The sequence below is a fragment of the Pan troglodytes genome, chromosome 23 (genome assembly GCF_028858775.2).
Source record: "Pan troglodytes isolate AG18354 chromosome 23, NHGRI_mPanTro3-v2.0_pri, whole genome shotgun sequence".
Taxonomy (NCBI): domain Eukaryota; kingdom Metazoa; phylum Chordata; class Mammalia; order Primates; family Hominidae; genus Pan; species Pan troglodytes.
The window spans coordinates 36,246,801-36,259,031 of record NC_086016.1 but is presented as its reverse complement, the minus strand read 5'-3'; the positions used below and the strand labels follow the sequence as shown (position 1 = coordinate 36,259,031).

The window sequence follows — 12,231 nt, the reverse complement described above, 5'->3', positions numbered from 1 at the left end:
GTTCCCAAGAATCCATTCTCCCCTTCTTCTATAACACTAAACCCTCCAAATTTTAGCTAGGCACATGGCCACCCAAAATAAAAACATTTTCTGGCCTCCTTGGCAACCAATTATAGTGTGTGACTAAGTTCTAGCAAAGAGACATAAGAAAGTAGTGTCTGATTTCTAGAATAAATCCATTCATAAAAAACCATGCCCTTCTCTTCTGTCTATCCTTCCTTCTCCTGGTTGAAATGCTGATGGGTTGGCAGGACCTGAACAGCCATCATGGAGGCTGTTATTCTAAGTGAAGTAATTCAGGAATGGAAAAACCAAATATTGTATGTTCTCACTTATAAGTGGGAGCTAAGCTATGAGGATGCAAAGGCATAAGAATGATATCATGGATTTGGGGGACTAGGGGGGAGAGGATGGGAGTGGGGAGAGGGATAAAAGCCTATTGGGTATACTGGGTACAGTGTACACTGCTTGGGTAATAGGTAAACACTGTTTTGAAATGGTAGATTAACTAGCTAGACAGGAACAGGTCCCCAGTGATCATACAACTGCTTGTCCTCTTTGGATTAAATATGTTTATGTGAGGGAGAAATAAACTTTTATCTATTATCTTTAATTTAATATTATGTCTCAAGGTATCTGTCATTTTCAGCCAAATTGATTTTAACTGATATTGTTTCTAAACTTACAAGGAGACCAAACAGTTCAAAATCTTTAGTTTGAAAGGTGCAGGTGGTTTGCCAGAGTCTTGCAAATTGCCACAAACTGTTTTCGCTGCTTGAAAACTGTAAAAATGAGAGGATGTTAAAATCAGAGCTCTACTATGCTATGGAATAGTTATGAAAAGTTGAGGTTGTGTTATTAAAGAATTGCTTACATTAATGCTGCAGGATTCTATTTAAGTTTTTCAAAGGTTGAATCATTGCTTATTATAGAGGTTGATTAGATAATTGGGCTTTGTGTAGTCAGTTTATTTGGTAACAGTTTTATTGAGATACAAATCACATGCCATTCAATTCACCCATTTAAAGTGCACAATTCAATGGTTTTCAGTATTGCCACTGAGTTGTGCAACTATCACCATAATCAATTTTATAACATTGTTTTAACCCCAAAAAGAAACCCCATGTCACTCCCCACTCTTCCATCCCCCTCTGCCAGAAGCAATCACTAATTTACTTTTTATCTCCATGGATTTGCATATTCTGGACATTTAATATAAACGGAATCATACAATGTGAACTTCTGTGGCTGACTTCCTTCACTTATCATAATAATTCCAAGGTTCATGTATGCTATAGCTTGTATCACTCCTTCCTTTTATGACCTAATAATATTTCATTGTATGAAGACACCACATTTTATTTATCCAACCATCAGTTGATGGACATGTGGGTTGGTTCCAATTTAAGGGCATGATAAGTAACTTTCTGTTATGAAGATTCATATATTATTTCATCTTTGAAGATGTGTATTAATATTACAAAGTTCTTATTTATAGTAAACCACAGTTTAGCACTAAGTTACAACTATTGGTTTAATGTCATTTCTTGATAATTATTTTAGGGGACAAAATATGTTCTTATTAGTAAACTGGAGTTGCAGTCATAGTGCCATGGGAAAAAACCAACATGTATGTAGGGTCAAAGAATAAAAACAGCAACAAAGATATTAATAACAATAATAATAGCAGCAACCCATTACTGAGATTCTTCTATTCATTCAGTTGATGGACCTTAATTTATTTAATAATTCTCCCATTGCTGGTAGATTTTGTTTCCATTTTTATTACATGAAGCTAAATATTTCAACAACCATATTCATGCAAGGTTTTTCTCTCTTCCAGAAATACTTTCTCAGGATAAATTCCCACTACTGGTAAAAACAAAAACAAAAACAAACAAAAAAACGAAGAAAAGGGTAAATCCTCTTTGAGCCTTGATGCTAAACTGCCATATTGATTTTTTTTTCTTTTTTTTTTTTTTGAGATGGAGTCTCATTCTGTTGCCCAGGCCAGAGTGCAATGGTGTAATCTCGGCTCACAGCAACCTCCGCCTTCTGGGTTCAAGCAATTCTTCTGTCTCAGCCTCCAGAGTAGCTGGGACTACAGGTGCGTGCCACCATGCCCGGCTAATTTTTGTATTTTTAATAGAGACAGGGTTTCATCATATTGGTCAGGCCAGTTTTGAACTCCTGAACTCAGGTGATCCGCCCACCTCAGCCTCCCAAAATGCTGGGATTATAGGTGTAAGGCACCAAGCCGGGCCTGCCATATTGATTTCTAAAAGCATTTGGAAATGTTAATTTCAACACACTTCACCAGCAGTGGGTGCTAACTTTTAAAATGTTTACAAATACTGTCAGTGAAAAACACAAACCCTTCAATAATGTCCTAATTTGCATATCTTTGATTACTAGTGAGATTAAACCTTTTTTATTGTTTTGTTGAAGACTAAAGCTGGATTACCTAATAGAATCTTTAAAAAAAATGAATTTAAATGAGTACAAACTTGAACTCAATAGCCTCATGAACAACTGACCAAAGGGTGATAACATGTTTGATTTCAAGATGATTACCTGGAACAAGAGCAAGCCTCGGTGGAATTTCCCAGAAAGGGCTGCAAAGCTCAATTCCATTGAATGTTTCATCTTCATTAGTGATTTAGGAGGAAAGAGTAAACAGTGCTGAAATTAACTTCACAGATGGCTCTCAACTGAGAGGATTGTAAAAAGCAATGAATAATGAGAATTACACAGGGACCAGAAAGGTGAGAACTAGCAATATATAAAAACCAATCTATCCTGGAAAACAAGGTTGCTGGGGCAGGGAAACAGAGGCTTACATTCAGAGAGGTACCACACTTCCACGCCCAACAGACACTCATTCAGCATCTGCTAGGACCTTTGATTCCCCACTCACAACATGCCATCTCATGGACCTGACCACTCACAAATGCTGTTACCTTTGCCTTCATAGCTTGCTCCCTTTTTCATATTCAAATGACTCCTTCTGAGGCTCAGTTCAGACAGAATTTACTTCCTGTAGGTACCTTCCTTGACCTCCAAGCCAAACCCTCCCTGCACCCACTTCTGCACCGACTTTCTCTGCACTTCAACAGCAGCCTGTGTCTAAGCCATTTTAGGACTTCTAAAACCACATTTTGCAGTCCTGGAAAGACAGCTACTGACATATGATAGTTTTTGAATCCCCTCCCATAAAAAAAATATATGGAGCAACTAAGAAAGCAAAGCCAAAATTCCACAGACAATATCTACAGCAAAACCAGGTGACAAGAAGTCCACACAAACACCAAAATAAGACCCAGAGATGACAAACCACTGCTATTCCTGCTGCATGGCATCAGCACCTGTGTGTAAGGCAGAAGGAAGCAACAGAGTAGCTGACAGACTGAGACCAGAACTACTCCCAAAATAGCATTACATATTCATTAATAAGTGCAATATATCAACTTGACAATAGCAATCGCTATGTGTTTCAATCCGTTTTTATGCTGCTGATAAAGACATACTTCAGACTGGGAAGAAAAGGAGGTTTAATTTGACTTACAGTTCTACATGGCTGGGGAGGCCTCATAATCATGGCAGAGGACAAAAGGCACCTCGGCACCTCTTACAGTGTGGCAGCAAGAGAGAGTGAAGAAGGAGCAAAAGCAGATATCCCTGATAAACCCATCAGATCTCGTGAGACTTATCCACTATCACGAGAATATCATGAGAAAGACTGGACCCCATGATTCAATTACCTCCCCTTGGGTCCCTCCCACAACACGTGGGAATTCTGGGAGATACAATTCAAGTTGAGATTTGGTAGGGACATAGCCAAACCATATCATTATGGAAGAATTGTTCCTCTATAATATCCGAGTGAATACAAAGGGGCTCACACAAGATCCAAAGGGGATGAAGTAGTGTGCTTTATGAATGCCCAAAACCAACTGGTCAACATATGATAAATACCCTTTCAACATCAAGTCTCACACTGGGGAGACATACTAGGAATAGAGTTGAAGTTGAGCAGGACAGAAACAACAAAGACAAAAGGCAACAAAGTCCAGACTAAAGTAGAAGAAAAAGAAGCCACGAGATCTCAGAATTAGTTAAGTCCTTGAATTTCTAACATTTTACAAAAACAGCAGAAAAGAGAACTCTAAAGCTCTAATACTATAAAATCCATCCTGACCTACCTCTTCCTCCAAAAATTGCAGAAAAATAACTTTCATATAAAAATGAGCATCAGAAAATGTTATGCTTAATTCCCATGCATAATTATAAAAACAGCGAATTAAGAGCAAAATAATGTCCTTACATATCATGAAAGCAAGACAAAAATTTTTGGAAGGAACAGATGAAACTGTTTATAACCTAATATTTAAAAATAAACAAAAATGAATTAGAAGCAATAATAGAAGCTATTAAGAAATAACATCACATATCAGAATAAAATACACTAAAATGTAGAATGATAAAACTCAGGAAAAAATTAGAAACAACAACAAAAAAAGCTCAGAAATGGCCGGGCGCAGTGGCTCACACCTGTAATCCCAGCACTTTGTGAGGCCAAGGCAGGTGATCACAAGGTCAGGAGTTCAAGACCAAGACCAGCCTGGCCAATATGGTGAAACCTCATCTGTACTAAAAATACAAAAATTAGCTGGGCGTGGTTGTGGGCACCTGTAAGGAAGCAACTTGGGAGGCTGAGGCAGGAGAATCATTTGGACCCAGGAGGCAGAGGTTGCAGTGAGCCAAGAGTGCACCACTGCACTCCAGCCTGGGCAACTGGGCAAGACTATGTCTCAAAAAAAAAAGCTCAGAAATGAAGACTAAAATAGAAGACACTGAACAGAACAGTAAATAATAGTACTTTTTTTTTTTGAGACACAGTCTTGCTTTGTCACCCAGGCATGCAGTGGCATGATTCCAGCTCACTACAACCTCCACCTCCTGGGTTCAAGCAATTCTCATGCCTCAGCTTCCTGAGAAGCTGGGACTACAAGTGAGCACCACCATGCCCAACTAAGCTAACTTTTGTATTTTGGGTAGAAACAGGGTTTTACCATGTTGTCCAGGCTGGTCTCCAACTCCTGGCCTCAAGTGAGCTGCTGAACTCAGCCTCCCAAAGTGCTGGGATTACAGGCATGAGTCACTGCACCTGGCCCAGATAGTACCATAAAAGAGACAGAAGATGAACAGAAGAAATTTTTAATTAAAAGAAATAAATAAGAATTCACAAGAGACAGTGACAAATATAGAAGATAATCAGATAACCCAACATGCGCATAGAGTGCTAGAAGAAAAAAGCCAAAGAAAATAAACAAAATAAATCCTAAAACTATAACTCAAAAAACAATTACTTTAAAATGCTGTTTTAAGCTCATTCAAGTAGCACATCAAAAACTTTTCCACCATGATCAAATAGGCTTTATCTCTGGAATGCAAGGTTGGTTCAACGGACACAAATCAATTAACATGATGAATCACACAAACAGAACTAAAGACAAAAACCACATGATTATCTCAATAGATGTAGAAAAGGCTTTCAATAAAATTCAGCACCCCTTCATGTCAAAAACTCTCAATAAACTAGGTATTGAATGAATATACCTCAAAATAATAAGAACCATCTATAACAAACCCATAGCCAACATCATATGGAATGAGTGAAAGCTGGACACATTCCCCTTGAAAGCCAGCACAAGGCAAGAATGCCCTCCATCACCAATCCTCATAGTATTGGATGTCCTGGCCTGGGCAATCAGGCAAGAGAAAAAAAAATAAAGGGCATGCGAATAGGATGAAAGGAAGTCAAACTATCCCTGTTTGCAGACAATATGATCTTGTATCTAGAAAACCCCATAGTCTCAGCCTAAAAGCTTCTTAAGCTGAAAAACAACTTCAATAAAATCTCAGGATAAAAAAATCAATGTGCAAAAACCACTAGCATTCCATTCCAACAACAGTCAAGCTGAGAGCCAAATCAGGAAAGCAATCCCATTCACAACTGCCACAAAAAGAATAAAATACCTAGAAATACAATTAATCAGGGAGATGAAATATCTCTACAAGGAGAAGTACAAAACACTGCTCAAAGAAATCAGAGATGACACAAACAAACGGAAAAACATTCTGTGCTCACAGACAGGAAAAATCAATATCGAAAAAATGGCCATACTGCCCAAAGCAATTTATAGACTCAGTGCTATTCCTATTAAACTATCATTGAAATCATTCACAGAACTAGAAAAAATTGTTTTAAAATTCAAATGGAACCAAAAAACAGGCTAAATAGCCAAGGCAATCCTAAGCAAAAAGAACAAAGCTGGAGGCATCACACTACCCAACTTTAAACCATTCTACAGGGCTACAGTAACCAAAACAGCATAGTAGTGGTACAAAAACAGACCCATAAACCAATGGAACAGAATAGAAAACCCAGAAATAAGGTCACACACCAACAACTATCACATCTTCAACAAATCTGACAAAAACAAGCAATAGAGAAAGGATTCCCTATTCAATAAATGGTGCTGGGATAACTGGCTAGACATATGTAGAAGATTGAAACTGGACCCCTTCCTTATACCATATACAAAAGTCAACTCAAGACAGATTAAAGACTTAAATGTAAAACTTAAAACTACAAAAACCCTGGAAGACAACCTAGGCAATACCATTCAGGACATAGGAATGGGCAAAGATTTCATGATGAAGACACCAACGCAATTACAACAAAACCAAAAATTGACAAATGGGATCTAATTAACTAAAGAGCTTCTACACAGCAAAGGAAGCTATCAATAGAGTGAACAGACAACCTACAGAATGGGAAAAAATATTTGCAAACTATGCATCCAACAAAGATCTAATATCCAGCATCTATAAGAAACTTAAATTTACAAAGAAAAAGCAAACAACTCTATTAAAAGATGGGCAAAGGACACGAACAAACACTTTTCAAAAGAAGACATGCATGCAGCCAACAATCGTATAAAGAAAAGTTCAGCATGACTGATTATTAGAGAAATGCAAATCAAAACCACAATGAGATACTACCTTACACCAGTCAGAATGGCTATTATTAAAAAGTCAAAAATAACAGATGCTGGTGAGGTTATAGAGAAAAAGGAATGCTTACACACTGTTTTTAGGAGTGTACATTAGTCAACCATTGTGGAAGACAGTGTGGCGATTCCTCAAAGACCTAAAACCAGAAATACCATTTGACACAGCAATCCCATTACTGAGTATATACCCAAAGGAATATTAATTGCTATATTATAAAGACATATGTATGCGTATGTTCATTGCAGCACTATTCACAAGAGCAAAGACATGGAATCAACCTAAATACCCACCAATGACAGACTGGAGAGAGAAAATGTGGTACATATACACCATGGAATACTATGCAGCCATAAAAAGGAACAAGATTATGTCCTTTGCAGGGACATGGATGGAGCTGGAGGTCATTATCCTTATCAAACTAACACAGGAACAGAAAATCAAATACTGCATGTTCTCACTTATAAGTGGGAGGTAAATGATAAGAATACATGAACACCTAGAGGGGAAAAACACACACTGGGGCCTTCCAGCAGGTGGAGAGTGGGAGGAGGAAGAAGATCAGGAAAAATAACTAATGAGTACTAGGCTTAATACCTGGGTGATGAAATACTCTGTAAAACAAACCCCGATGACAATTTACCTATGTATATATAATAGCAAACCTGCACATGTACCCCTGAACTTAAAAGTATAAAAAAAGATAAATAAAATGAAATGTTGTTTTAAGTTTAAGACTGTATTTCAAAGGGCACATCTTATATCTAGGTACGGTCAAACCAGGCCAAGCAATATAGAGAAATATTCTAACAAAATTCCTTTACTTACATAAAAAACAAAAAGTACTGAAGCATCCAAGTACAAAGAGTAAGTCACATATAAGGGAAAGAATATCAGATGACCATCAAATTTTTTGATAGCAGTACATTATGTCAGAAGACCATAGATAACATATTTAATAAACCAAAAGAAAGAAAAGAAGTGAGCCAAGGATTTTGTATATAGCCAAGCTAACCTTCAGGTATAAAAGCTGACAAATGGGCCAGGCACAGGAGCTCACATTAGTAATCCAAGCACTTTGGGAAGCCAAGGCGAGAGGACTGCTTGAGGCCAGGAGTTTGAAACCACCCTGAGCAACACAATGAGACTCAGTCTCTACAAAATACAATTTAAAAATATTAGCTGGGTACAGTGGCATATTTCTGCAGCTCTAGCTACTCAGGAGGCTGAGGTAGGAGGGTCACTTAAGCCTACGAGTTTAAGGGCAGTGAGCTTTGATCGTGCCACTGCACTCCAGCCTCGCTGACAGAGCTAGACCCTGCCAAAAACAAAAAGGCAGCTAAACAAATGGTTGTCATCAAAAAAGGACTAAGAGAATATTGTTCTCATGAGCCCTTCTTGGGTTCCCACCACGTGAGTGTGAGCTTCAGTTAGCCAAAATCGCTGTAGCAAAAGCAACACAAGGACTACATGTGAACGTTAAACACACATACACGTAGAGTAGAATATATCAGGACTCCTTGGAGAAACAACTGATTCCATGTCTAGAGCAGGAAATGGACAGAGAGCCTAACATTTTGCCATACGAGATTCCCAGGAAGCCATCAAAGACTACCAAGAATAATGCTGAAAAAATCAGAAGCCAACTTGAAGAGATTCCCATGGGCCAAAAATGAACACTTTGAACAGGAACGAAAAATAACTTCAATGGATTAAAATACATCAAATGTGTTTTCACTCATGAGTACATAATGATGCCTACAATTTTTAAAGTAATTGGTCATTACTGGAAGATACTAGAGAATTCAATTTACTATTTAAATACCTGCCTTCTTGGTAACCAAATAGTAGAGGCGATAAGTTGATTTTTCTGGAATCAGTAATTTTATATTGAATCAGAAAGGAGCAATAGAATTAGAATGTTGCCATTTTGTAACCCCTGATTAATCAACATTGACAAGGAACACCAATGTCACAAAAAAGAGAGACAGCCAGACTTTACGTGCCTCCTTTGGAAGAGTCTTGCCAAAAAATATTGAAGCTGAATCTGACCACATCTTGAGATCCAACTGCCAATGTACAGGAAATAAAGAGGACAGGGAAACATTTTTAAATATAACGTGGATATAATCACTCATGGGAAACTATAAAGGACAAAAGAGATAGTTGCGAGGGGAAAAGAGAGAGGAAGAGGAAGGAGGAAAGTATACATTAGATTTTAAGAGCCTTAAAATACATGTCAACCAGTCACAAGGTGTGGACCTTATTCAAACAAACTGTTAAAAAGTGACATTTATGGAAAATGGAAATTTGAATACTACCTTAATATTTGATGACATTAAAGAATTAGGAATAACTTTTTAAGGTATGGTAATGATAATATTTTTTAAGGAGTCATTATTTTGTAAACATATATACTATACCAATTTGGGGGCAATTGTATAATGTCTCAGATTTGCTTCAAAATAACATGGACAAAATACATCCACACACAAAGGAATATAAGAATATAAGTAAAACTGAGAATATATGAATAAAATTGATAGATTGTATCAATGTCAATATTCTAGTTGTGATATTGTACTGCATATAGTTTTGCAAGAAGCTCGTGTTGGGGAAAACTGCATGAAGGATACACAGATCTCTGTGTTATTTCCTAAGACTTCATGTGAATTTACAACGATCTCAATAAAAATTCCAATTAAAAAACAATAATATGGGGGATACTGGTGGGGATAGAGACAAAGATGATGGCAATGAATTGATAATTGCTGAAGCTGGATGCCGGTCCAAGGGAGTTCATGATACTAGGTTATTCATACTTGAATATGTTCATAATTTTCTATAATTAAGCTTTTAGTGCACTTGTTTGTATATCTCTCCATTTATGAAATTTTGAGGACAGGTTTTGTGTCTTATTTATCCCTGTATGCCCAATTACTTACACAAGAATTGGCTGAAAATATGTCGGTTAGATAAACTCGTGGAGAGATGGTTAGAAAAATGGAGCTGTGAATGAGTGCCTAGATCCTAATGGAAAAGTACATACAAATGCTGAAGGATTTCATCCCAGATGTGACGCAAGACCCCAATGGATATCAATTGTTGCCAAGCTAAGGACTTTATATAACAGGAGTATGGCAGACTATCTAAGTGCTTACCAACATCTGATTAAAATTATAATTCCAAATTCCATTGAAATCAGGTTTAAGACTTGTTTCGGCCAACTAAATATGACAAAAAGTCATTTGTGTTACTTCCAGGAAAATGTTTTAGAAACAATTCACCATGTTCCCTTTTTTTTTTTTTTCATAACCTGTGACATAGAAGGAATGTTCCCTCTCTTTGTTTTTTGTTTTGTTCTGTTTTTTTTGTTTGTTTGTTTTTGAGACAGAATCTTGCTTTGCTGCTCAAGCTGGAGTGCAGTAGCTTGGTCATGGCTCACTGCAGCCTTCACCTCCCAGGCTCAAGTGATCCTGTTGCCTCAGCACCCCTGACCCCCACCCCCTGAGTAGTTGGAACTACAGGCATGAGCCACCACATCCAGCTATCTTTTTTCATGTTTAGTAGAGATGAGGTCTCACTATATGTCCAGGCTGGTCTCAAACTACTGAGCTCAAGTGATCCTCCTTCTCAGCCTCCCAAAGTGCTAGGATTACAGGTGTGAGCCACCATGCCCGGCCCCTTCTCCTTGTCTCAGACAGAAAGACCATCATTATTCCATAAGGTAGCTGCTCCATTCCGGAGTATGGCCTGGAGTAATGTGGAACAGAGAAATACAGCCAACTAATGAGAAGTGTGTAGTGTGTGTGTGAGAAATAAGCCTTTGTTGCTGAATGCCCTGGGGATTTTGGAGTTCATTGTTTCATTACACATATAAGATAGCATAACCTGACTGATGAGGGAGTCACTTAGGTTTTGCCTTGTTTTATTATAGCAGGAGTGAGACTAGCAAAAGCTGGGCCAGTAAAGAGCTGATGAGAGCATAAAGGAAGCCAGAGGCAGTGGAGAGGGATGGAGCTGAGAGATACTGTAGAAGTAGAATCTATGGGACGGAAAAAGTGACTGGATCAGGGAGAAAACTATTCAGGGAGGCTTCAGGGGATGGCTGTGTGAATGGTGCTGCTCTTCCTGAGAAAGGGAACCCTGGAAGAGGAGGAGCCTGTGTTAAGAGGAAGATGACAACTTTGGTTCTAACTTAAAAGAGATCATGCAAGAGACTAAAAATACACCTTGTTTACATCATCCAGCTGCACGGTAAGCAAGCCAGAATCTCAAATCAGACTGTGGGTATCAGAATAGTGAAGATGTGAGCAAAAGCCCATCCCAAGGTCATGTACATGGCCCTGCTTTTCAAGCTGGGCTGGGCCTGCAAACTCTCTGACAGATGGGTGAATTTCTGTCTCTCAACCTCAGCCAGGAAACCTCTCCAGGAACCTAGCAAGGTTCTGTCTAACAAGGCCAGTGGTCAGCAGGTTTTCTTCTTAGTAAGCAGGCAACCTTCACCCCTGGGGTAGATCAACTGCAGACACTTAATCAATAATCACTCCTACCAAGGCTTTCAAGAATTGCTTCAGAGGTAGGGGTTCCTGGTTTCCTGAAGTCTTTCTGAGCTTCATCCTTGAACAGGCCTCTTTCTAGAAGTCTCTTTTCTTGTCAAAGGTAAAACAAGCCATGAAAGATCTAAGTAATACATCTTTATTTGGTAGCTTCCTACATTAGCCATCTCTTACCAGGAGTAGTTATAATAAAATAACAATAATAAAAATTACAATTTATTTAGTACTTTGTTATATGCCAGCTATTGTGTAAAAGGCTTCATATACATTACCTCATTCATTCAGGTAGCCCTCACATCAACAGTAGGAAGTTATAAAAAATAATGTGATAGAAAACATAGGCATTACTTACTGAGAAAGACAAAATCTGGTGAATACAGGGTTCTCTGTTTGCTGAGCAGGGTGATGGTTGTGGAAGGTAAGCTTGGAGGAATCAGAGCTAAATTATTCTAGATCATCAGGAGACAGGGAATGAGAGAGAGTAATGGAAAGGAGGAGAGGAAGAAGGTCTGGGAGTTGGAAGGCACCACCTAGATGTTGGAGCCCTGAGTGGGGTAAAAGAGAAAGAAGAGGCTGGACACAGTGGCTCACGCCT

At 38.3% G+C, this 12,231-nt stretch overlaps 1 long non-coding RNA gene across 1 annotated transcript in view; it reads right to left on the bottom strand.

The window, feature by feature from the left end:
• Positions 1–535: 535 nt before the first annotated feature.
• The window catches only part of LOC107970346 (uncharacterized), a 30,159-nt gene continuing 18,463 nt past the window's right edge, over positions 536–12,231 (bottom strand). The window contains exons 2-3 of the long non-coding RNA XR_001712879.2: positions 2,575–2,711; positions 536–782 (exon numbers count right to left, since the gene is read on the bottom strand). This is a non-coding gene — a long non-coding RNA (uncharacterized LOC107970346). The remainder of the gene's footprint in view (positions 783–2,574; positions 2,712–12,231) is intronic.